The following is a 25,088-nucleotide window of genomic DNA, read 5'->3' as shown; positions in this document are numbered from 1 at the left end:
TAGGCCATCTTCTTACGTGTGCAGTCTGGCAGTGCCTTCCCTCAGGCTTGACCCTGGCCGTCGATCCTTTCCTGATCCAGGACTTATAATTAATCTGGGAACCCACACAGGAAACCGCTGGGTTCTCACGCATATACAACTTGAAACTGTAGGGCAAAGTGATGGTTAATTATGTGTGTCACATACTCAGGTTGTGGTATCCAGATCTCTGGTCAAACTTTATTCCAGATTTTCAGATGTTTCTGTGAAAGTATATTTTAGATGATATTGGCCTTTAAATCGGTATAGAGTAAAAAAATTCAGTTAATTATTTTGTTTTATTTGAAAGAGAGAGAGAGATTTTCCCCATCTACTATTCACATCTCAAATGCCTGCAACAGCTAGGGCTGGACTGGGCTGGGTTGGGCCAAAGATAGGAATACAGAACTCAATTCTGGACTCCCCAGGGAACAAACTACATGAGCCATCACCTGCTGCCTCCCAGGGTGCACATTAGCAGGAAGCTGGAATTGGGAGCAGAGCCAGGGCTCAAACCCAGGCACTAGGAACTGGGACATGGGTAGCCCAAGTGGCACCTTAACCTCTGTGCCGAATGCCCACTGACCCTTTGCTTTGAGTGAAGAAGCTTGCTCTGCATAATATGGGAAGTTGTCTCCAACAGCAGAAGGCCTTCATATAAAAGATTGACCTCCTGTAAAGAGGAGGGAATTCTGCCAACTCCTCCCTGGGATTTCTGTATTTGCCAGCCTTCATAATGGCTTGAGTTCATTCCTTAAAATAAATGTTTGTCTACCTACTACCTACCTAGCTATAATCTACCTATCTTAGATATGTGTGTGTGTTTGTATGTATGTGCACATGCATATGTACTTCAAAGAGTTTGTGAGAAATAGATTTAAAAAGTAAACCTATTTTGGTGCAACAAATTTGAAATCCACACATACAAAGGACCTTTAGGAAGTACATGAAAAAAAATGCATATTCAGAACAAATTAGGCATGGGCTTCAAAAACTTTTTTTTTTACCAAAGTTAACATATTTAAGTACATTTCTGGGAACTTTTTGAAATACTCCCAAATATGGATATGGACATGGACATGGATATAGACACAGTCTCTGGTGAGCCTCACCAGCAGTTACCGCTCTGTGAGGTGACCTTCACCAATGTGAGAAGAGAGTCAATGGACAAATGCTTCCTCCTTTCTTTTTCTGGGCAAAGAATTGCTTTGTAAGCAGCAGACTAAAAATTCTTATTTTAAATTATTTAAGAGGCAAAGGGACAGTGAGAGACAGATAATTGGAGAGAGAGCTCCCAATCACTGATTCACTCCCTAAGTACTTGCAATGGCTCAGGGCTAGAGCCAGGAGCTGGGATTTCCATCCAGGTCTCCCCTGTGGGAGGCAGGAACCCATTACTTGAGCCATCTCTAAGGCCTTGCAGGGTCCACATTAGCAAGACAATGGAATCAGAAGCAGGAAATCAAATCCAGGCACTCCAATGTAGGATGCAGGCATCCTAACTTCTAGGCAAAAGGTCAGCTTCTTGTATTCATTTTCTGTTTCTATTGTAACAAACTGCCACAAACTTAGAAAAATCATTCTAAGATAAACAATTTAAGAATCTATGTTTTTAAAAAACTAAAGTCAGAAAATTTATGTCTGTGACTTCTTAGGTGTAGTTAATCATCCTGGTACATGTGAGCAACTGAGAAATTAGGAGTTTGTAAAAATCATAGACTGAACAAAAGGTTAACCAGTAAACTGTACTTTACATTCATAAGCTGCCAGGTTATATGTGTTTCTTGTCATATTCTTATGAATACAGGAAACAATGACAAGAGAGAGATCATGCCTGGTAGAATCTCCCAGTCTTGGCTGTCTGCAAGGTCCAGGCACCTTTGCAAAGCACAAAGAGAGATGAAAGCTTTGGAAATGCTGTTGTCCTCAGAAAGACTTAGGGGAAGCCACGTTTATAGACTGCTGAAGGAGGCAGGGTTGGAACTGACCTGTGAGGGCTGGCCCTGCTGCAGCTTTGTGACACCCTCTGCAGAACACATTGTGTCTCAACAGGGGAGGAGCCCAGAGCCAGGAAACATTTCCTACTTTGGAATACTGAGGTCCTCTCAGTCCTGTGGAAAGAGAGGTGGGAAGAAGCCCAGGAGCAGCCACGCTGAGTTGTGTGTTGGATGTTGAATTTTCTCAGCCCTGATAACACATTTCACATAAATGTCAACATGGAAGGCTTAAAGTGGTATTGTAACGGGAGTGCCCTCTCCCCCAGGTAAAGTACCCGGGAGAATTGGCTAGGTTGATTCAGTCTGACAATTAGGTCAGTTACCTCCCTCATAATTTAAATCCCTTAGATGTCAAGAAGGATATTGTGGTTATATTTTAAGATTTACATGAATTATAGTACCTTTTAATATAGACCAGTCTCAAAACCTTACTAATATCCTGGCCAGAGCTAAACTGGGCATGGATAGGCAGCAAGGGATGGCAGCTCAAGAGGCTGTAATTTTTGCAATTTTGATTGATCATGGCACGGAATCAGAAAAGTAGATGCACCATTGCATTAGCAGGCTCAAGTCTGTATTGAGGGAGCGCTTGCCAGTTGGGATAGAAAAGACACGCATTCTGAAGGTTGTTCTATCTCCTATAACCCATGAATTAAGTAACCTAAAACTGTCACAGTTGGCCCAGATGAGAGTGGAGGTCTGGCAAAGAGCCCAGTGTGAAGATGCAAGGTGACAGAGACAGTGGAAGCTTCAAGCAGGGAAAGAATGACAGAGCAGGAATGGCAGAAACCAAGAGTAACTTATGAGGATTTCGAGAAGGTTCTATAGTGCCCCAAAATGGGCTGAGGAAGCAACTAGCCCTTTCTCAACAGTGCAACCTCCAAGTGTGAAGGAAATACGTGATAACTATGCCTCTGAACCCTGGCTAAATGGACCAGAAAAGAAATGCATCACATGCTATTATGTAGCTCACCCACTTGACAGAAAAGTTGAAGACTTTGGCTCAGACACTGGGCAGGATTCCAGTGAGTCTTGGAATCAGATGACACATCGACTCCACAGGATAATTTAGGATGCCACCATGCCATAGAGATGTCGCCACCATGCCATAGAGATGTCACCACCATGAGTTAGCTCCAGTTCTCCCTGTGTCTGTGTGTCTTCCTCTATATCCAAACTCCCGTGTGATGTTCTCTGATTTTCATCTTGGAATAAATTATCTGCCTCCCACAAACACCCATGGGTTGTGGTGCTTTGCTTTGTTTTTAACACCATAAATGGGAGTTCTTTGTTGGATACAGTGTTCATTCCTGTAATCCCACTGGCTGCGTGCATTCTTCACCGTCCCGCATGCATTCTTCCTCCATGGGGAGCCTAAGAAATCTTGGAATTTTCTTATTTACTTTTTTAAAAATAGAACTTGTTGGGGCCTGCGCTATAGTGCAGCGGGTTAAAGCCCTGGCCTGAAGCGCCAGCATCCCACATGGGCACCCATTCGAGTCCCAGCTGCTCCACTTCTGATCCAGCTCTCTGCTATGGTCTGGGAAAGCAGTAGAAGATGGCCCAAGTCCTTGGGCACCTGCACCTGCATGGGAGACCTGGAATAAGCTCCTGGCTCCTGGCTTCAGATTGGCACAGCTCTGGCCGTTGTGGCCAATTGGGGAGTGAATCATCGGATCAAAGATCTCTCCTTCTCTCTCTCCTCTCTCTGTGTAATTCTGACTTTCAAATAAATAAATAAATCTTTTTAAAAAAGTAGAACTTGTTAATGCATCCACCAAAGCTTGGAATTTTCTTAGAGCAAGATTTTATATTAGTTTCTTTAGTACTTAGTTTGTACCATAGACATTGTGAATATTTGAACATCATAAATCTGTGTGTCTATTTCTCCCCTCATTCTGGTAAGTTGTATTTTACAGAGTTCCCAACACTTAAGTTTCGCTCCTCAGCCACTTTAGGTATTTGAGGAAATGGACCAATGGGTTGGAGCTCTCTCCTATATCTGTAACTCTGTCTCTCTGCCTCTCAAATAAATAAATAAATAAATAAATAAACTTCTTTAAAATTACATCTTTCATTACATTTTGAAAATACAGTCATATACCACTTAATAACAGGAGTATATTTTGAGAAAGGCAGTTAGTTGATTTCACTATTACACAGACATCATAGAGTATACTTGTGTAATCATAGATGGTGCAGCCTATAACTTGCCTAGACTATGGGCTGTAGGGTAGAAACCTGTCCAGCATTACCATTGTACTGATCCGGTAGCCGACTGTCACACAATGGTAAGTATTTGGGTATCTAAACACGGCTAAACGTAAGCAAGGTAGAGTGGAAGCTCCAGGCAGTGGCAGTTTCTGAGCTCCACTGTCATCTCAGGGGCCCACCTTTGCATGTGTGGTCTGTCACTGAGAAAGGCTGCAACTATGAAATAGAACATTTTAAATATGTTTGGCATATTATATTATATTTAAACATTGCTCTTAAAGTTACACACATAGAGAATTGCACAGACCATAAAGACAGAGCTCCATAAAGCATGATTTGCTGAACACTTGGAGAACTACCAGTAGATCAAGAAATAGAATGCAACCCAAGAATCTCAGATGCTCCCTTCATGTTCCCTTTCAATTACACATTTTTCTATGCCACCAAAAAGTAATCGCTAACCTTATCTCATAGAAAAGATTTGCTTATTTCTTTTAATTTTATGTAAAAAACAATTACACACTGTGAATTACTTTGTATCTTTTTTTTGCTTAACTTTGTTTGCTAAATTCATCCATGTTCTTGCATATGGTATAATTCATTTCTTTGTATGGATATACCCCAAATCAATCACTGCTTTAATTATTACTGGGCATTTGGGTTGTTTACAGTTTGGAACTCTTAGAAACTTTTAGAAATAATAAGATCAGGAACATTGTTACATTGGACTTTGGTGCACCAGTGCCTATATTTCTGTTAGGTGGACACCTCAGGGGGAAATTTATGGATTGTAAGATAAATACATGATCAGTTTTAATAGACAGTTAATTTTCCAAGTGGTTGTACCAGTTAACACTCCCATTGGTATAAGTTCCTATTGGTTACATGAATTGTTATCAAGTTACTTTCAGTAACTATTTAATTAACTGTTACTTTTAGTCTGTGTAATCCAGTCTAGTGGTAAGTAAATGTTTTCATGGCTTTATTTTGAAGACTACTGAAGTTGAGCAGATTTTCATGCTTAAAAGTATTTGGGTATCCTTAGAGAGAAATGCTTGTTTGAGTCATTTGATCAATATTTTTAGTTGTCTTTCTTCCTTTATTTGTTAAACATCTTTCTATATTGAACAAAAGCCCTTTAATCTGTTTTATGTGTTGCAAATTATCTTCTTCCACTCTATAGTTTTCTTTTTTATTCTCTTGATAGGCATCTTAGTAGAAATTTTTATCACAAGGCACTCCAATTCCTTTGGGAATTCCTACTCTAGTTATGTTGAAATTTGTTTCCTTATATTCTACTTTGTTATAATTTTTCAAATTCCTTTTATATTATTACTTTAAAAATTTATTTCTCTCTCTTAAACCATTAACTATATTTGTTCACACATTACTGAAAAGTATTTTTTTCTTGTGACCTAATTATATGTTCTATCATTTCATTTTTAAGTTTAAAAATTCTTATTTAGGGGCTGCTATTGTGGGTTGCTGCCTGCATGTTGGGTTGCTGCCTGTAATGCTGGCATCCCATATGGGTACCAGTTCAAGTCCCAGCTGCTCTCCTTCCAATCCAGCTCCCTGCTAATGTGCCTGGGGAAACAGCAGAAGATGGCCCAAGTACTTGGGTCCCTGAAGCCATATGGGAGACCTGGAAGAGGCTCCTGGCTCCTGACTTCCGACTGACCCATCTCCAGTGGTTTCAGCCATTTGGGGAGTGAACCAGCAGATGGAAGACCTCTCTCTCCCTCCCTCCTCCCCCGCCCCCGTAACTCTGCCTTTCAAATAAATGAGTGAATCTTTTAAAAAAAATTCTTAATGTTATCCTTTCACATCTTACATACTTAAAAATATTTTAGTTGTGTTTTATTATTTTTAGAAAGATTGAGTTAAAAATCTATCTGCTGGTTTACTCCTTAAATGCCTGCAATCACCAAGGCTGGGCTTGGGGCTAGAACTAGGAGCTGGAAACATAATCCAGATCTCCCGTGTGGGAGCCCAGAATCCAACTACTTGAGCCATCACTGCCACCTCCCAGGGTTTGCATTGACAGGAAGCTGGAGTCAGGGCTAGAACCCAAGCACTCCAGTCTAGGAGAACCCCTCTGATAGCTTTGTGCTATCATTAATCATAGCCTTTGGGAATATTTTATAATTCTTCTTTTGTTACTCTAGAAATCAACTTGATTGTGAATTTTGATCTTACATTGACCAAACTTTTCTAAACCCATATTAACTCTACTTAACTACATTTTTTGGATATTCAGTGTATAACATCATGCCCTCTGTGACTTAGTTGCATTTATTCCTTATATCTTGTAATTTCTTAATGGTAATACTGGACATCTTTGTTTCATTCAAAACCATTTCCAAGTTCAGGTGAATGTATTTTATACTTCACTGTTGAATATACTGTTTATATAAATTTTTGTAAATACTTTGTGTTAGATTAAGAATGTTCTCTTCTGTTTCTAGTTTGTTTCAAGTTTTCATCATGAGAAATGATGAATTTTATCAAATGCTTTCTCACTATTTGTTTAGGTGATTATGTAATTCCCCCCTTTATTCTATACATGTGGTGATTTACATTGATTGATATTTAAACATTTTACTGAGGTATTATATACATTAAAACAAACAGATCTTCAACATACAATTCCACGAGCCATGGCAAATTTGTGAACTCATGTAACCAACAACCCAGTCTTTCAACAGAACACTAACATCGTGCTATACAACACTGCATATTTCTAGTCACCCAGTCTCTGCTCACAGTAAAACACTACTCCCATTTCCACCCCCCATAGTTTATTGTTTCATAGTCTCAAATTTCATATAAATGAAACCAAACAGAACCTCTGCTGTGTGTGGTTTATTTATTCAACACACTTTTTGGGATTTCTCTGTGTTGTTGCACGACTCAGTAGTTCACTCTTTTTAATTGCTTAGTGCCATTCCATTCTTTAAATAAACTAGAATTTGTTTATCTATCTCCTGTTGATGGGCATTTGGGTTCTTTCCAATGTTTTGCTATTACATATAAAACTGAAATGAACATTCTTGTCCAAGTCTTTTTGTAAATATAAGTTTCTTGTCAAGAACTGAAGGCCTAGGATAGCATTAGTTGAGCATTTATTAGGAGTATGCTTAATTTTAAGAGGTACTCAGTTATATATCATCTTCCTCACTAGCAGCATTTACGATTCTAGTCCCTAAAGTCTGAGCAGCTCATTACAGTTGCAGTACATTTCTCAACAGCCAACAATGTTGCCTTTTTTATGTGCTTTTTAGACATGCTGATTTGCTCTTTTATAAAGTATCAAAAATATTTTGCCAATTTTATTAGGTTCTTGAATTTTAATGATTGATATGTAGAAATTTTTATATATATCCTGCACAACATAGGTCCTTTGTGAAATAATACCAAAACCCAGTCTCCCCTCTCTGTATTAAAGACCAACAGCTGGATTCTTGGTGCACTGCTGGGACGTCTTTGCCAGCTTCTTGTCACTGGGTGTCGTGAGTTCTTCTTGTAAAGTAGTGTGGAAGAGACATTTTGTTCAGTGTTCAAGCCATCAGATAGTGAGCTTGAACATTCATTTCCAACTTTCTTGCCAGTTATAGACTCCCTTCCCAAAACCTGGCTTCCACCGTGCCAGCAAAGACGAGGCTTGAGCAAAGCTGCATGATGTAAGGAGAGTGAGTTCCTGAAGCACCTTGAGCCCACCTCCCTGCTGCCACCAGCCGGGGATGCTCTCTGCAGGGATATAGCATGAGACTGGTACACTTCAATTGTCTGCAAACCATATTTAACTATAGTACCTTAACGTTTGGCCTAGCTTTTAAAGTAGATTTTAGTAAAACGTAGAGTCACTTGGCAGATGGGAATTTTCTTTCCTTGTGTTTTTCACTTAGTAAATTAAATGCTCAACTTCTTTTTCAACTTAACAAAGCATCATAACATTTTTATTGCTAGAAACACAATCGAAGTCTTCTTAGGATCTCTAGTCTTTCTGGGACTAAAGCGTTCAGCTTTTACCATTGAATGTGTTATGGGCTGTAGGCTTTTCATATGTAGTCTTTACCATGTTAAGGAATATTCCTTTTGCATCTTTTTTTAATTATGAAAGAATGTTGAATTTTATGAATTTTTTATTCTGTTAATATGGTGTAACACATCTGTTGATTTACATATTTGCATATTTTGAACAATGCTGCATCCCATGGGTAAATCCTACTTGATCATGATGAATGACACTTTAATCTGCTTTTGTGTTTGGTTTGATAGTATTTTGTTAAGGAGTTTTGCATCTGTGTTCATCAGGGATATTTACTTGCAATGGTTTTTCTTGTAGTGTCCTTATCTGGCTTTGGTGTCTGGATAATGCTGGCCTCACAAAATGAGTCTGGAAGTATTCTCTTCTTTTTTAACCTCTTTGCTCATTAACAGTCTGTTTAGATTTTCTGTTTCTTCATAACTCAGATCGGGCAGGTTGTGTGTTTCTATGAATTGATCCATTTCTTCTAGGTTATCCAAGTTGCTATTACATAATTATTCATAGTAGTCTATTATAGTCCTTTCTATAGTATTGTAAATTCTTCTAATTTTCAATTTTATTTGAATCTTTTTTTTTTAGTTTAGCGTAAGGTTTGTCAAGTTTATCTTTCAAACAAATCTTCACTTCAATGATCTCTTCTGGTGCTTTCCTAGTCTCTGTTTTGTTTATTTCCGCATTGATCTCGAGGATTTACCTTCTTCTACTACAAACTTTGTGCCTGCTTGGTTCTTCTTTTTCTAGCTCTTTAGGGTGTGATGTTAGGTTATTTGAACTTTCTTCTTTTTTGATGTAGGGATCTATTACTGTAAACTTCCCTGTTAGAACTGTTCTTGCTGCATCTCTTAAGTTATGGTACATTTTGTTTCTATTTTCATTTGTCTCAAGATACATTTTAGTTTTCTCTTATTTCTTCTTTGACCCATTGATTGTTTAGGAATATGTTCAATTTTCACATTTGTAAATTTCCAGAAATCCTTCAGATGACTGATCTAGTTTTCTACTGTTATGGTGGGACAAGATGCTTGATATGGTTTTAATCTTCGAATAATTGATGAGTTGTTTTGTGGGCTAACCTATAATCGTTTTGCAGAAAGTCTTGTTTGAGCTTGAGAAGAATATGTATTCTGCTGCTGGTGACTGGAATGTTGTATATATGTCTGTCAGGTCCATTTGACCAAAGGTGTAATTCATGTTTACTGTTTCCTTATTGATTATCTGGATGGCTTATCCATTGTTGAAAGTGGAGTATTGAGGTCGGCACTGTGGCGCAGTGGGTTAAGGCCCTGGCCTGCTGTGTCAGCATTACCTATGGGTGCTGGTTCAAATTCTGGCTGCTCCACTTCCAATCCAGCTCTCTGCTATGGCCTGGGAAAGCAGTATAACATGGCCCAAATCGTTGGGCCCCTGCACCCACATGGGAGACCCGGAAAAAGTTCCTGGCTTCAGATCAGCTCAGCGTTGGCTGTTGCAGCCATTTGGGGAATGAACTAGCAGATGGAAGACATCTCTCACTCGCTCGCTCTCTCTCTCTCTCTCTCTGGCTCTATCTCTGGCTCTACCTGTTTATGTAACTCTCTTTCAAATAAATAAAATATTTTTTAAAAAGTAGAATATTAATATCCCCTATTATTATTATACCCCAATCTCGCTCTGCATTCAGATGCATTAATAATTGCTATATGTTTAGGTGCTCTAATGTTGGCTGTATATATATATATATATTTACAATTGTTATATCCTCTTGATAAATTGACTGTCTTGTCATTATCTAATGACCTTTGTCTCTTTTCATCGTTTCTGACTTACAATTTATTTCATCTGATATAAATAAACCTATCCCTGCTCTCATTTGGCTTCCATATGCATGAAACATTTTTTTCCAATCTCTTCACTTTTTTTTTTTTTTAATCTTTTATTTAATGAATATAAATTTCCAAAGTACGACTCATGGGTTACAATGGCTTTCCCCCCCCCATACCGTCCCTCCCACCCACAACCCTCCCCTTTCCCACTCCCTCTCCCCTTCCATTCACATCAAGATTCATTTTCGATTATCTTAATATACAGAAGATCAGCTTAGTATACCTTAAGTAAGTATTTCAACAGTTTGCTCCCACACAGAAACATAAAGTGAAAAATAATAGATGATTTTTTTAAAATGATGATGAAATCAGATCAGACCTATTGTCATGTTTAATCCCAGTGAGAGTCAAGTTGGGAATTGATAATTTCTTTTTTTTTTTTTTTTTTTTTTTTTTTACAGAAGATCAGTTTAGTATACATTAAGTAAAGATTTCAATCGTTTGCACCCCCATAGAAACACAAAGTGAAATATACTGTTTGAGTACTCGTTATAGCATTAAGCCTCAGTGTACAGCACATTAAGGACAGAGATCCTACATGAGGAGTAAGTGCACAGTGACTCCTGTTGTTGACTTTACAAATTGACACTCCTGTTTATGGCATCAATAATCTCCCTATGCACCAGTCATGAGTTTCCAAGGCTATGGAAGCCCCTTGAGTTCTCCGACTCTTATCTTGTTTAGACAAGGTCATAGTCAAAGTGGAGGTTCTCTCCTCCCTTCAGAGAAAGGCACCTCCCTCTTTGAAGACCTGTTCTTTCCACTGGGATCTCACTCACAGAGATCTTTTTGCCAGAGTGTCTTGGCTTTCCATGCCTGAAATACTCTCATGGGCTTTTCAACCAGATCCGAGTGCCTTTAGGGCTGATTCTGAGGCCAGAGTGCTATTTAGGACATCCGCCATTCTATGAGTCTGCTGAGTATCTCACTTCCCATGTTGGATCACTCTCCCCTTTATTTATTCTATCGGTTAGTGTTAGCAGATACTAGACTTGTTTATGTGCTCCCTTTGACTCTTAGTCCTTTCATTATGATCAATTGTGAACTGAAATTGATCACTTGGAATAGTGAGATGGCATTGGCACATGCCACCTTGATGGGATTGAATTGGAATCCCCTGGTATGTTTCCAACTCTACCAATTGGGGCAAGTCAGCCCGAGCATGCCCCAAATTATACATCTCTTCCCTCTCTTATTCCCACTTTTATGTTTAACAGGGATCACATTTCAGTTAATTTTCAACACTTAAGAATAACTGTGTGATAATTACAGAATTAAACCAGTCATATTAAGTAGAACAGACAAAAAAAATACTATGAGGGATAATGTATTAAGTTGTCCATTAGCAGTCAGGGCTATGCTGATCAAGTCACCATTTCTCATAATGTCCATTTCACTTCAGGAGGTTTCCTTTTTGGTGTTCAGTCAGTTGTCACCGATCAGGGAGAACATATGGTATTTGTCCCTTTGGGACTGGCTTACTTCACTCAGCATGATGTGTTCCAGATTCCTCCATTTTGTTGCAAATGACTGGATTTCGTTGCTTCTTACTGCGGTATAGTATTCTAAAGAATACATATCCCATAATTTCTTTATCCAGTCTACCATTGAAGACTATTGGAACTCATAGAGGAGTTTGGCAAAGTGGCAGTATATAAAATCAATGCACAAAAATCAACAGCCTTTGTATACACAAGCAACGCCATGACTGAGAAAGAACTGCTAAGATCAATCCCATTCACAATAGCTACAAAAACAATCAAATACCTTGGAATAAACTTAACCAAGGACGTTAAAGATCTCTACGATGAAAATTACAAAACCTTAAAGAAAGAAATAGAAGAGGATACCAAAAAATGGAAAAATCTTCCATGCTCATGGATTGGAAGAATCAACATCATCAAAATGTCCATTCTCCCAAAAGCAATTTATAGATTCAATGCAATCCCAATCAAGATACCAAAGACATTCTTCGCAGATCTAGAAAAAATGATGCTGAAATTCATATGGAGGCACAAGAGACCTCGAATAGCTAAAGCAATCTTCACTTTCAATCAGTGTATATTCTTTTTCTTTTTAAAGATTTATTTGTCTGAAAGGCAGAGCTATAGAGAGGCAGAGGCAGAGGGAAAGAGAGGGAGAGAGAGAGGTCTTCCATCTACTGGTTCACTCCCCAGATGGCCACAATGGCTGGAACTGCACTGATCTGCAGCCAGGAGTCAGGAGCTTCTTCTGGGTCTCTGATACGGGTGCAGGAGCCCAGTGACTTGGGCCATCTTCCACTGCTTTCCCAGGCCATATCAGAGAGATGGATCAAAAGTGGAGCAGCCAGTACTTGAACTGGCACCAATATGGGATGCTGGCACTACAGGTGGTAGCTTTACCTACTATGCCACAGCACCTGCCCCTCAGTGTATGTTCTTAAAGATCAGCAAGTCTTTTATAGGCAATATGTCTTCTGATTAGAAAAATTAATCCACTTACATTCAAGAATATTCTTGATAGGTAAAGACTCACTGCTATTATTTTGTATTGTTTGAATTGTTTCTGGTTGTTTTGTAGATCCTCCATTCCTTTATTTCTGGATATCTGCTGTATGTTTTTTCCCTTGTAGTTACCATGAAACTTACTTCAAACATCTTATGCTTATACCAGTGTACTTAAAGCTGATAACAACTTTTCTCACACACAAAAATTCTGTACTCCCAACCACATTTTATGTTCTTTATATCATGATTTACATTTTGTGCTATATTCCTTAATAAATTATTGTAGCTATTTTCATCATAATCTTGTCATGTAACTTCCATGTAAAATGTATAAAGGGTTTATTCAGCACTTTTGACACTGTACTGGCGTTTTATGCTTTCAAGTCACTAAATAGCATTGTTTTCTTCCAGCTTTAGGAATTCCCTTTGGTAGTCCTTGCAAGCAAGCTCTGGTGGCAATGAACTTTCTCAGCATTGGTTTGTCTGGGAAAGTTTTGTATTTTTTTTTTTTTGAGATAACATAGTTTTATTTTTTTAACTTTTATTTAATAAATATAAATTTCCAAAGTACAACTTTTGGATTATAGCAGCTTTTTCCCCCCATAACCACCCTCCCACCTGCAACCATCCCATCTCCCACTCCCTCTCCCATCCCATTCTTCATCAAGATTCATTTTCAATTATCTTTATATACAGAAGATCAATTTAGTATATACTAAGTAAAGATTTCAACAGTTTGCACCCACACAGAAACACAAAGTATAAAGTACTGTTTGAGTACTAGCTATATCGTTAATTCACATAGTACAACACATTAAGGACAGAGATCCTACATGGGGAGTAAGTGCACAGTGACTCCTGTTGTTGATTTAACAATTGACACTCTTATTTATGATGTCAGTAATCACCCGAGGCTCTTGTCATGAGTTGCCAAGGCTATGGAAGCCTCTTGAGTTCTCCGACTCTTATTTAGACAAGGTCATAGTCAAAGTGGAAGTTCTTTCCTCCCTTCAGAGAAAGGTACCTCCTTCTTTGATGGCCTGTTCTTTCTACTGGGATCACACTCACAGAGATCTTTCATTTAGGTTTTTTTTTTTTTTTTGCCACAGTGTCTTGGCTTTCCATGTGTCTGGGAGAGTCTTTATCTATGCTACCTCTTCTTATCAAGTCATGGAGCCGTGAAATTGTATGACGTTGTTGCTAGAAGTGGTAAAAAATGTGTTGACTGCAGTAAGGAAGAGGTCTGGCCAAAATCTGAAAAATTTACTCAAAAAATAAGTATTCCAAATGTCATTATCTTCCTACTAACTGTGGTGAAGTACACTCAAGTGAACACACACACACACACACACACCCTACAGGAAGGAAATGTCCCTCTAGGAGTCTTATTGAGAACATTCAAAACTTACCATAATAAAAAAGATTAAAGCTTTTTGCACGAATTAAAAGGATGAAAACTGAAAAAAAGAACTGTAGGCTGATGTTAAAAGAATCCCTACGCTAAGAGATCATTTTTAACTGCAGTAGTTTCCATGAACTCTACAGACTCAGCGTATACCCTCCACTGGCTCTGTAATGGTTAATCATTCATAACCAGTCTCACATAGCTTCATGTTGGGAGTGATTTGCTTTATTCCCCTCCAACCACTACTACAAGAGTCCATAGAAACTGCTTGTAGGGCTGAGTATGTTTCGGATTCAGAAGACCGGGCATGATTTTAAATGCCACCGTTGGTAGGAATGATGAGCTTCAGCATTGGTCCCTGCCTGAAGTCTTACAAGGGCAGTGTAGCAGAGGCTGGGGGAGAAGTGCGGTGAGGTGGAGTAAAGTGGGAACTGGGAGGGGGAGGGAGGGCAACTGCTAGGCAAGCACACATGATTATGGGATGCCAGGGACCAACCTAACCATAGCCCTGAGCATGGCTGCATCTGGACCAGGGAGAAAATGTCTGGGGATGAGTGTGAGAGATCTCTCAGGTTGTGATTGCGTGACTCTGCTCTGTCCATTTTACTGTACCCCAGTACTTACTGTCTTGAGTTTAATGCACTGGTTTTATCATCAACTCTACAGGGTTTGGTTTCTATAGAGATAACCATCAGAAGTGTGGAAGAGTGTGTGTGTGTGTATGTGTTACTCTAGGATCACTTGATTTGAAAATACTACACAAGGGTCCTTGAAAATGGAATTAAAATTAGTTTGTTTTGGTGCAAAAAATTGAAATCCATGCATAATTTTTTCACAAGCATTTAGAAACTCTATTGTGTATTCTTTTCTCCTTTTCCTCTCAGTGTCTCTTGATGTAAGTATGTTTTCCATTACATTTGGTGCAGAGTTCTTCCTTTAACACTAATAATTAACTCGCCACCACTGTTTTGTCTTACTGTCTTCCAAAATCAGAAATAGAGAATTAAAACACCCCCCGGAGAGCTGAAGCTCTATAGAACACAACTCTAAACAATGAGGAGCTCACGAGTGTAATGACAGGGCTCGCTGTGTACGTGGCATTGTAAGTGCTGCTTGTGCTCCAGCACACTGAACGCTCAGAGCAACCTACAGAGGTAGGCACTGCTGATGTCTCTGTTTTGCAAAGACTCAGAGGTACAAAGAAGTCACTTGACCAAGGTCAAATAAACACCTGAATGCCCCAAGTTCAATTCTAAGAAGGCTGTGCAAAATCCAGTCCTGTTTCCTGACTATCACAGACCTGATGAAATTCTAACGCAAAAGCAAGATGAGCCCGAGGGAGGGCCCTGCCTTTAGTCTTCACAAGCTGAGACCTTGAGTAAGTAACTTGTACCTGCTGATCCTCAGCTTTGCCATGCATCAACCATGGTGATGAAAAATAGTATCTAACATACGAGGAAGAATCTAGCCCGGACTAAAAAGCTGCATCTCTAATGCCTGGCATGTAGGAGGCACTTGATAAATATTTGTCGAATGTCAATCATAATAGAAATGTACATATTGACAAAACCAGCAAATCTATCATTTATTAACGTTAAGCCTGAATGTCTTGCTTGTCCTTTGAAATCCTCTGTTTTCTCTAATTCTTGAGAAAGCAACTTACAAAACATTTTTAGTGCTAATGTCGGCTAATATTGTCAAGCAAATGAAAATCAATTGCCTGGCATATAGAGATTTTGTTTTAAAAAGGAAAGACAATGCTGCCACCCAAGTTTCTCTCTTCCTGGAAGTCTATGCCCATTTTCTGGGTAAACTTGTGGTTGAATCACATTCATAAAGCTTACTGAGCTTCGCTTGTTGCCTTGATGGTGATCTTACAGCCTATTGAAAATGCTGCCTTACTTTCTCCTGCACTCGGAATGAGCATTTACAAGGTTTCCAAAGGTTTAAAGAACAGTAGACAATTTGTGAATGATGGTTAAAATATTGACTTTCCCAATTTTTTTCCTACCCATAATGTTTACTACATATTGATAGAATAATGACAGGAAAAAAAATCTGATTTGGAGAAAATACATAAAGCAAATAGATTCTGATTCTGATTTCAGGTACTGTGGAAGGAAGTAGCTATGATTTTGCACACATACCCAGAAAAGGCAAATGTAACCAACCATGAGTTTAAAGAGCTACTGAGACTAAGTGCTCATGAATGGACACTGTTAGGAGCTGAGTGAATGTGTCAACTCTAAGTTAGTCCTTCAGGCATGGACAAAATTCCTAGAATTCCATGGGAAAAGCACTCTAAGAATAAACCTTTATTTTAAATAAATAAATAGGTATATTTTCACAATTTTAAAGCTTTGATATTTGAAAATAAAAGCACATTATATGCTTCCCAATGAAGAGGGGGAAATTAAAAAAAAAACTGTTAGTAAATTAATTAGCTTGTTCCAACATTCAGAAGTGATTGAAATAATATGTGAGAAGGGCATTGTCTCCAACACTTGGGCTAATCTCAGAATTTACTATGTTTTCTGTTCATCTGTTTTCTTTTGTTTTCTGCTTCTCTTGAACTTCTTCCCAAGACTTTCCTCTCTCTCTCCCTCCATGCTACTCTTATTCTCCCTCCATTCTATCAGAAAAAGAAAACAGATATATTCTTACTGGCTTTGTTGAACAAGATGTTAGTTTCTATTGATTTATTGAACTGAGGTGTTTTAGAATTTGTTTTCCTCAAAAATATGTATATACATATATATATATATATATATATATTTGTATTTGTTGTATTTTAAACTATAGATTAAAAAAAAGGGTCTTCAGATGTTTGGTGATACCCATCCCATTTAACATGATTTTGTATGACCTTCTTCACATTTGACAAGTTAGAATGTAAAGAAAACTATGTGAGCAGTTCAGCAATTTATCTCTGTCAGCGTGAACCTTTAGTGAGGGGGACAAGTTTGAGTTGAAAATGATGAAGTAATAGGAGCAGTGAAAAGACACATCAAAGTAGCAAAAGACATATCACATTTGTAAGCAGCTGACAATATTTAATCTATTTTTAGTCTGTATGATAGGAAAACTTTGATAAAAAAGATACTTATATGTAAATCTGCTAACAAAAGAGGATAAAGTAGAATCTTAAAAATACTTTAAAAACAAGTTTGTTCACTGCTGCTGTTGAATAGTTGCATGTATAATGAGAAAGAAAAGCAAAAACCAACCCCAAAGCCCAATAACAAACAGACGTCTACAAAGTTAACCTGATGAGTAATCAGGACTTCAGAGTATTATTCTATTTGAATACACACACACACACACACACACACACACAGGAGTGGTCTTCAGAAAGTTCATGGAAAAGATGTCTTATGGGCTGGCGCCGCGGCTCACTAGACTAATCCTCTCACTGCGGCGCTGGTACCCTGGGTTCTAGTCCCGGTTGGGGCACCGGATTCTGTCCCGATTGCTCCTCTTCCAGTCCAGCTCTCTGCTGTGGCCCGGGAGGGCAGTGGAGGATGGCCCAGGTCCTTGGACCCTGCACCCACATGGGAGACCAGGAGGAAGCACCTGGCTTCTGGCTTCAGATTGGCGCAGTGCGCTGGCCGTTGCAGCCATTTGTGGGGTGAACCAACGGCAAAGGAAGACCTTTCTCTCTGTCTCTCTCTCTCACTGTCTAACTCTGCCTGTCAAAAAAAAAAAAAAAAAGTCTTATGAAAAAGCCATCAAAAAAATTTTTGCAGACAAACACACATCTTTTAGTTCTGTTTTTCCATGAACTGCTTGGGGTTCCTTTGTATACCTACATTTGCAGCAATAAAGGGCCCAGTCTAAAATACTGAATTGGAAATCTTTCAGAATTTGGAAGATGCAATCAACAGGCAAAGAAATGGTGTAAGTGAACGTTAAGATCCCTTTCTTAAATGATAGATTTGAACATTGAAGGTTTTCTCATGAACAAGTTGATTTTCAAGCTAAAAGCTTAAATGGGAATTTGATCTCATTCTTTCCTTATCCCCCCACAAACTACCTAACATTTCCTTTTACAGTTAGGCTATATTTGTTGAAATCATCTGGTCAATAAGGTGAATTGTGGCATCCTTCACAATCTCACCTGAACTTAGAAAACGCAGGAGGTTGAGGACCTGGAGGTAGCATAGGCACCACAGGCTACGCGGCTCTCCCTTTTCATCACTAGCATTAAGGGCTGGCTCCTTCCTGGAGCACAGACAGGGCAGCCAGTCTTTCCAGTTCAGGGAAGACTGTGTCATCTCATTCTTTTTTTTTTTTTTTTTTTTTTTTTTTTTTTTTTTTTTTTTTTACAGGCAGAGTGGACAGTGAGAGAGAGAGACAGAGAGAAAGGTCTTCCTTTTTGCCGCTGGTTCACCCTCCAATGGCCGCCGCTGCAGCCGGCGCACCGCGCTGATCCTGGCAGGAGCCAGGATCCAGGTGCTTTTTCCTGGTCTCCCATGGGGTGCAGGGCCCAAGCACCTGGGCCATCCTCCACTGCACTCCCTGGCCATAGCAGAGAGCTGGCCTGGAAGAGGGGCAACCGGGACAGAATCCGGCGCCCCGACCGGGACTAGAACCCGGTGTGCCGGCGCCGCAAGGTGGAGGATTAGCCTATTGAGCCACGGCGCCGGCCTCTGTGTCATCTCATTCTAACATCCCTGGGGAGGGAGGCCTTCATGGCTCATTGCATCTCAATGCAACCAGAGTGGCACAATAAGCAGCCCAGTGGCATCGCTGGAAGCAGTGTGCAGGAAGAGAACATGATCCTTGGCGCTTATCTAGGAAGCAACAGGCACAAGCATTGCCATTCATCCCGACTCCAGCCTCATCCTGACTCTCCTTGCAGCAAGGAGGGGAGTGCTTTACCAGTCTGAAGCTTGCTCTTTCTAATGTCTAAAATGTACATCAAAACTGCTACTCACAGCTAAGATTCAGTGTATGTTTAGGGAGTTTCCCTATGTTTTTAAAAATTTCATTTCCTGAGAGGAAGCTAGAGGGAGAGGCAGACAGACAAACAGATGGAGACATTGTCCATCTGGTGGCTCACTACCCAAATGACCAAAAGGCTGAAGCTGGGCTAAGCTAAAGTGAGGAGCCAGGAACCCAATCTAGGTCTTCCATGAAGGTGATAGGGACTCAGCCACTTTAGCCATCACCCTTCCTTCTCAGGGAAGCTAGAATCAGGAGCGGAGCCAGCACTTGAACCCAGGTACTCCAATACGGGAGGCTGGCATCCCAACCAGAATCTTAAGCACTGGATAAACATAGTGCTCCTAAAATTCTATTTTTTTAAGATTTATTTATTTAGTTGAAAGGCAGAGTTACAGAGAGGCAAAGGCAGAGAGAAAGGGAGAGAGAGAGAGAGGTCTTCCATTTGCTGGTTCACTCCCCAGATGGCCTCAACAGCTGGAACTGCACTGATCCAAAGCCAGGAGCCAGGAGCTTCTTCAGGGTCTCCCACATGGGTGCAGGAGCCCAAGGACTTGGGTCATCTTCTACTGCCTTCCCAGGCCATAGCAGAGAGTTGGATCAGAAGTGGAGCAGCTGGGACTCAAATCGGCACCCATATGGGATGCCGGCACTGTAGACGCTGAATTTACCTGCTACACCACAGCGCCAGCCCCAAATTCTATTGTTTTAAAATGACTTAATGTTGTTACTGGATTATACCTAATATATATTAGGCTTGCTGGTACACATTTACGTTCACCAAAGAGCAATTATAAATAATATGAGGGGCCAGCTCTGTGGCCTGCAGGGATGACATCCCATATGGGCACTGGTTGAGTCCTGGCTGGTCCACTTCCGATCCAGCTCTCTGCTATGGCCTGGGAAAACAGTAAAACATGGCCAGAGTCCTTGATCCTCACATCTACATGGGAGACCTGGAAGAAGCTCCTGGCTCCTGGCTTCAGAGAGGCACAGCTCTGGCCATTGCTGCCATCTGGGGAGTAAATCAGTGGATAGAAGACCTCTGTCCGTCTGTCTGTCTGTCTATCTCTCTGCCTCTGCCTCTCTGTAACTTTCAAATAAATAAATCTTAAAAAAAAGTGAAACTCAAGAGAAAAAAAAACTCATAACCTAATCACATAGGATAGCATCATCAATGTTTTTGTGTAACCTCTCATTTTTTTCTATGTACTTCTAGATACTAATAACAATATCCAACATTTACTTAGTGTTTATTTTGTGCCAATCACTATACCAAGTTCTTTATAAGCATTCTCTCATTTGATTCTTACAACAATGGTAAGAGATGGATACTACTATGTCCATTTTACAGACGGACATAATATCTACTGAGTCTTATGAGATCTGTTGAGTCTTATAGAGTTCAAACAATGTACAGTGAATCGCATAGCTAGTTTATCATAGGAATTGGTTCTGATTCAGGTATGCCTGACTCCAAAGTCTAAGTTCCTAACCTCTATAAAATATTTCAGATTTATATATTAAAATTAGAAAGTCAAATTATTCAAATTGTTTTATGATTCTTCCTCAAGTATAATTCTATAGTGAAGCAATAACAGAAAGGAAGAGTATTAAGTGGGAAACAGCTATAAAATTTTTAGAATAATAAAATATAATCTGGATTTCAGTTCTCAGTCAAGTGATATTAAGAGTTAGCACATGAGAAGTAACAAATAATGAAGTGCCACTAAGGAAAAAGGTCAGACTTGCTGGTTAAAGGCACACACATAATACCTGTGTATATATAATTAATTATCTATAAATAAATACAGATCAATTTTATAAAGTGTTGGGAAAGCCATGGCACACAGCTGTGCCACTCCTCTGTTGGGATCAATTTTTCCACAAGGTGGTTACAAAACTATAAAATACGTTCTAGAGATTGTTCTAGAAAATAATGTGCCAAAAACGTAGCTTAATTCTCCTTTGGCAAGGTAGATGTATTGGATTCCTAGAAATATAAATTTAAAATAATGAGTAATAAAGCATAACAAGGAAAAGGCATATCCATTAATTTCACAGCTGGGAAAAATGATAGATTATATTTAGACAATGATGGAAAGTAGATTTAAAATAATATAAATAATTTATGCTCTATAGTCATTGGATTTCCCCACCCATAAATCTAAGTGGTTAAAATGATTTTTCAAAGGCCTAAAGACTCTTGCTTTGGCTATCTAGGTTATTCTCATTGTTGCATTCTATTATTGATTGCAAAAAAACATGCAATGTGGACTAGCATAATCCTTGAAAGAAAAACCAATGGGAGGAAATGTGAGGAGGAGAGGCGAGAAGCAAGAGCAGCAACAGATGGAGGTGAACATCAAGAGGTGGAAATGGGGGTTTACAAGACAATGATGTGGCAAACGTAGATGATTTTAGAACAGTTGGAGATACGGCTGGAAGTTATCCAAAAAGCATTTACAAAAATCCAAAACAGCACAGCAGACATCTCCTAATTCATTCTTCCCAAACTGAAGATAAATTGTAGCACATATTTATACATTGCAGATCTTTCACACCTACCATGTAGAAATATAGGCAATGCCCCCTTAATGAAAAGTGCCTGGAAGACAAAAAGTGAGTTGCTTTAGATGCTGTAAGAATTGATTTACTCATAAATCATTCTTCGATTTCTAATGCATTTTCTTTCTTTATTCAATTTGAGAGGGAGAGGAGGAAGGGAGGAAGACACACATACATACACACACAAAAAGAGGTATCTTCCTCCCATTGTTCACTCCCCAAAAACCCATACAGCCAGGACTGGCCCAGAATTCCATTACGGTCCCCTGCATGAGTGGCAGGGTTTCATACACTTGAGCCATTACCTGCTGCCTTTTAGAATGCATTAGCAGGGAGCTGGTCAGAAGCGGGTCCCAACCAGTGGCTTAGCTCTTCTTCTTCTTCTTCTTCTTTTTTTTTTTTTTGACAGAGTGGACAGTGAGAGAGAGAGAGAGAAAGAGAGAGAGAGAGAGAGAGAGAGAGAGAGAAAGGTCTTCCTTTTGCCGTTGGTTCACCCTCCAATGGCTGCCGCGGCTGGCGTGCTGCAGCCGGCGCACTGCACTAATCCGAAGCAAGGAGCCAGGTGCTTCTCCTGGTCTCCCATGCAGGTGCAAGGCCCAAGCACTTGGGCCATCCTCCACTGCACTCCCGGGCCATAGCAGAGAGCTTTATCTCTTCTATAATATCTTCCCCGGAAAATATTTTCAACCATATTGTCTTCTATGGGTACCTTACACTTTTAACAGCTGATTCTGAGGACGCACACATCTGCTTTCTGTTATTTTAGAGACTTTGAACCACTGAGGTGAATTTTCAGTTTTATTTCTTTCAACTAAGATGAAATAAACTGAGGAGTAATTCCAGAGGTGACTTGGGGCACAGGCAAAGGGGCTGGGTATTGTGGGAACCTGAGGAAGCCCATCAGACAAGGGAGCAACTGCAGGACCACATCTGCTTCCGGCACTGATGAAAGACAGGTGCACAGAGGCAGAGGCATCTCTGTCTTGAAGACTGACAGAGACCCAAGGTCCAAGTAGCCTCTGAAGTCTGCCGATGCCACAGAATGAACGTAGAGGGTCTTTGTACTTTTCATGCAGACAACCAAACTATTGGAGCCAGCGTTGTGGCACAGCAGGTTAAGCTGCCACCAGTGATGCAAGCATCCCGTATAGGGTCTGCTATTGGAGTCCTGGCTGTACCACTTCCCATCCAACTCCCTGATTATGCACCTGGAAAAGCAGAGGAAGATGGTCCTAGTGCTTGGGCCCCTGTCGCCCATATGGGAGACCTGGATCAAGTCTCCTGTCTTCAACTTAAACCAGCCTGGGGCTATTTGGGGAATGAACTAGCAGATGAAGATCTCTGTCTCTCACAAGAGACCAATATTGCTTCATTTTGATTTCTAGAAAACTTGGGTCTTGAAGGAGTCCATAACTCGTGCAAATATACGAAACCAGTAAGCGGCAGACTTAAGTTTGTACTCAGAGTTAATTCCAAATTAGGGGAACTTAGTCATGCCATTGCCTCTTCAGGAGGCTCTAACACACCTCTTAATGCTTAGCAAGTTAGGAATGTGCCAGTGTGCTCTGTAGAGGACATTCAACCTCTTCCTTAAACCCTTCTTTCAATCTTAGGAGCAGTAACTAGATCAAGAAACATTAAGGTATATTTGCAGTGAGTATTATTTAATAACTCAATATTGATGTTATGGGGGTAGCATTGGGGCATAGTAGGTTAAGTCATCACGTGCAAGCCTCACATTCCATATCAGAGCCCCAGTTTAAGTCCTAGCTGCTCTGCTTCCAATCCAGCTCCCTGCAGATGCACTTGTGGAGGCATCAGATAATGGCCCAAGTGCTCGGACCTCTGCCATCCAGGTGTGAAACCTGAATGGAGTTCCCAGGTACCTGACTTTGGCTTGCCCAATGCCAGTCATTGTGACCACTTGAAGAGTCAACCAAAGGATGGAAGCTTGCTTTCTCTCTCTCCATCTCTGCCACTCAGCCCTTCAAATGAATGAATCATTAAAATAATATCTAATTTATGAAAGGTTTACCCAATCTTTTAAATTTTGACCTTCGTGTAATTTCTGTCTCTAAGGTGGGCAGGCCTGAGCCTGGGAGGTGGTGCAGAGCTGCCTTCTTGTTGGGGTGACAGGTTGGTACTGAGATGGAGTCGAGTCATTTCAGCTGGAAGAATCTCTCTCTTCCACATCGTGATGTCCCTCTTCATTGTTGAAAGTATCCATCATCTTTAGGAAATTTAGAATTTGAAAATTTAACATACAAATTAGTGTTCACTTATTTATAATTCATCACATCCCTAACCTAGAGCAATAGCCACTTGGGTTGTCAGATTAAAGGTATGTCATGGTGAACAGCTAACTCAGCTGGCACCACGAGATAATGCTTTTAAAACATGTATTGAATTGAATATTGAATCAAAGGGGAAAATGCATGTCTCAGTCTTTTCCAGATGTGGGATGCAAGTGTCTAACCTACTGCATCACAACGCTCACCCTTATGATGTCTTTTTAGATGGAAAACCAAAGCACACCCCATGAAAGAAAGAATCGATGTTAGACTCCACTAAAATATAAAGCATCTGGGTGAGCATTGTGGCATCGTGGGTTAAGCTGCTGCTTGCAACACTGGCTTCCCATGTGGGTGCCAGTTGGTGTCCCGACTCCTCGCCATCTGAAACAGCTCCCTGCTAAAGTGCCTGGGAGAGTAGTGAAGGATGACTCAAGCGCGTGGGCCCCTACACCCATGTGGGAGACCTGGAAGAAGCTCGTGGATCCTGGTTTCAGCGTGGTTGAGCCACAGCCAGCCACTGTGGCCATCTGGGAAGTGAACTAGTAAATGGAAGAACTCTGTCTCCCTGTCTCTCTGTTTCTCTCTCTCTCTCTGTAACTCTGCATTTCAAATAAATAAATAAATCTTTAAAAAATTTTAAAATCTGTTTTGTGAAAGAATAAAAGTCACAGGCTGGAAGAATATATTTGCAAAACACCCATCTGATCAAATATTTGTATTCAAAATATAACAACGAAAACTTAAAACTCAATAATAAAAACATTTTTAAATGATATATTTATTTTGATATATTTTATTTTGAATTATTTCAAAATATAATATTTACTTTGAAAATCAAAGTTACAGAGAGAAAGAGAGGGAAGAGAGAGTCTTCTAACTACTGGTTCAGTCTGCAGATGCCTACAATAGCTAGGACTGGCCCAGGCTGAAACCAGGACCTTTCTCTGGGTCTCCCACATGAGTGCCAGGTTCCCAAACACTTGGGCCATCTTTTGCTGCTTTTTCCAGGCCATAAGCAGGGGGCTGGAGCAGAAGTTGAGCGGGTGGAATAGGAACCAGCGCCCACATAGGATGCCAGTGTCACAGGTGGTGGCTTTACTCATTTGTCACAATACCGACTCCACGATTTTTTTTAAATGTACCAAAGATCTGAACAGGTATCTCACAAAAGAAGATATACAGATGGAAATGAGCATATGAAGAGATATTCAACACTGTGCTGTGAGGAAACTGTAGACTGAAACAG

General features: G+C 40.0%; 1 long non-coding RNA gene across 1 annotated transcript in view; it reads left to right on the top strand.

Moving 5' to 3' along the window:
• LOC149121835 (uncharacterized) overlaps window positions 1-24,441 on the top strand; it is a 32,981-nt gene extending 8,540 nt beyond the window's left edge. The window contains exon 3 of the long non-coding RNA XR_016222776.1: window positions 24,065-24,441. This is a non-coding gene — a long non-coding RNA (uncharacterized LOC149121835). The remainder of the gene's footprint in view (window positions 1-24,064) is intronic.
• The last annotated feature ends 647 nt before the right edge of the window (window positions 24,442-25,088 follow it).

This window comes from Oryctolagus cuniculus, chromosome 16 (assembly GCF_051225735.1).
Source record: "Oryctolagus cuniculus isolate XC-2025 breed Fujian yellow rabbit chromosome 16, ASM5122573v1, whole genome shotgun sequence".
Taxonomy (NCBI): Eukaryota; Metazoa; Chordata; class Mammalia; order Lagomorpha; family Leporidae; genus Oryctolagus; species Oryctolagus cuniculus.
Note: the sequence above shows the minus strand (reverse complement) of the source record. Positions and strands in the feature narration are given on the sequence as shown.